General features: G+C 29.6%; 1 protein-coding gene across 1 annotated transcript in view; it reads left to right on the plus strand.

Moving 5' to 3' along the window:
- Positions 1–2,044, plus strand: part of LOC106472999 (MAP/microtubule affinity-regulating kinase 3-like) — a 25,592-nt gene that overhangs the window by 959 nt on the left and 22,589 nt on the right. The window lies entirely within an intron of this gene.

Below are 2,044 nucleotides of genomic sequence, written 5' to 3' on the forward strand. Positions count from 1 at the left end.
GATGTCTGTAGGTTTACTTTTTTCTTGAGAAGATTTCCAAGAAAAAAGTAAACCTACAGACATCGGTCTTATTCAACAAAATACACACACACACACACACACACACACACTGTTACCTTTTTCAAGGCTGGGTGTGTGTGATTGTATCTTTCTCACAGTGGAAATACTTAATCAAATTTGATGAAACTTGTTCCCCATTGGGCCAGTAGTAATTTCACATATTTTAAATGCTAACATCCAAGGTTCAGGGTAGCTTATTGTGTGGCTTTGCATTAAAACAAATAATATCTAGTTGCTAATTAAATAAATTCATATAATTTGGTATATTTCAGTAGGTTTGTAAAAAAGCATTAAAATTATATTCTTTCTTCCTAGATTTTCAAGATAATTTGTTCTTCTTGATCAGATTGTTCTATATTTTATATATCTAATCAGTTTTAACTTTTTTTATATTCATTAACATATTTCTTTTGATACTTTATTTTGCTGAAAGAAACAGTCAGTTTTGCTGGCTATAAGTCTTAAACCACATTAAAAACTGACAGATTTATTGGTGAAGTGGTATCTTGCCTTTCACATTGTTCATAAAGTTACCCTTGTCAGGCTAGATATCTTTATTTTTTTGCCAACAGTATTAGTCAATATCAATTTGCCTAATGATATGGTTTGTTTTCAACAAATAAGTTTTCTTGTTGTGTGTTGTTTCAGTACGATAAACTTTTAATCATCCAAATAATCTGCTGATGCTTTCTGTTCTTGCTAAACCTAGCTAGACTTATCTAATGTCTTGTCATAAAAAAAAATTCTTGTAACTTAAAAACAAATATAATTGAACACAAACATCTTCAGGAATGAAAATAACATCAAGAGAATCTATAAAATTCCTATTTCAGTGGTTGGTTCCCAAGTATTGTAAACTTATTAGTATCTTCTTACTTGAAGCTCTGGGTATTCAGTATGTAGACAAGTCACAAATTATGTCTAATACCACCTTATTTACTTTACATTGACACAGAAAGAATCTCTTCTGTTCAGTTGTTTTTAGCTGTTGACTGTAGATATTCTAAAAGCCAAGCTTTGTAGTAATTGTTCAGTCCAGATGTTATCACATCATAAAAGGATGACAAGGAAGAGCCGTAGTGATAAAAACCACTGACGGAGAAGGAAAATCAAGTGAAATACAAGACACGAGTCATTATATTTCCAAGGGGTGATAGTTAAGTAAATATAATCCAGAGGAATTTAAAAATTGATCAATGCATTGTTTATAAGTAAGACTTCTTAAAGGTGTGCTGTAGTGAAAGTTGGAAAATATGTATTTTTTTTTTCAGAATTACATTAAATACGTGTGATATAATTATGAAATAGGAACTATAAGATTCTTTTAAATTAAAATTTCTTCAAATAATTAAATTATATTTTTGTACTTAAATTTTGATATGCAGGTATGCACTCGACACCTGAAAGGTGCTCACCTAACCTTATAGGGTTTAGTTGATATACTTTATTATCATGGTCTGTTATCATTTTGTAGGCTTAACTTTAGAACATGTACATTTTAAGCATGGTTCCTGTGAGATCATATTTGTGTAACTTTTTTTATTCAATATAACATCTTGTACATCTGGAGTAACAAGCCTAACGTTTAGTGTCTTGTAAAAGGAAATGATTAAAATTGCTGTAAAGGAATAGAAATTACTTGTTTAACAACTTAACTGATTTTACTTTGTATATTCAAGGTTTATCATACTGTTTCCATGATAAACCTTAGAATTACACTGTTGTTCTAGATGTATGAAACAACATGATAAACCTTAGAATTACACTGTTGTTCTAGATGTACCCTGTTTTGTACATCTAGAACAACAGTGTAATTCTAAGGTTTATCATGCTCTTCTTACATTTAGAACAACAGTGTAATTCTAAGGTTTATCATGCTTTTTTATACATCTAGAACAACAGTGTAATTCTTATAATGGCACTTAATGATTTTGTTTTTAGGAAGAAACACAACTTTTCTATGTTTTGTTAGTCACATTTTAAA

This window comes from Limulus polyphemus, unplaced genomic scaffold (genome assembly GCF_000517525.1).
Source record: "Limulus polyphemus unplaced genomic scaffold, Limulus_polyphemus-2.1.2 Scaffold5800, whole genome shotgun sequence".
Taxonomy (NCBI): domain Eukaryota; kingdom Metazoa; phylum Arthropoda; class Merostomata; order Xiphosura; family Limulidae; genus Limulus; species Limulus polyphemus.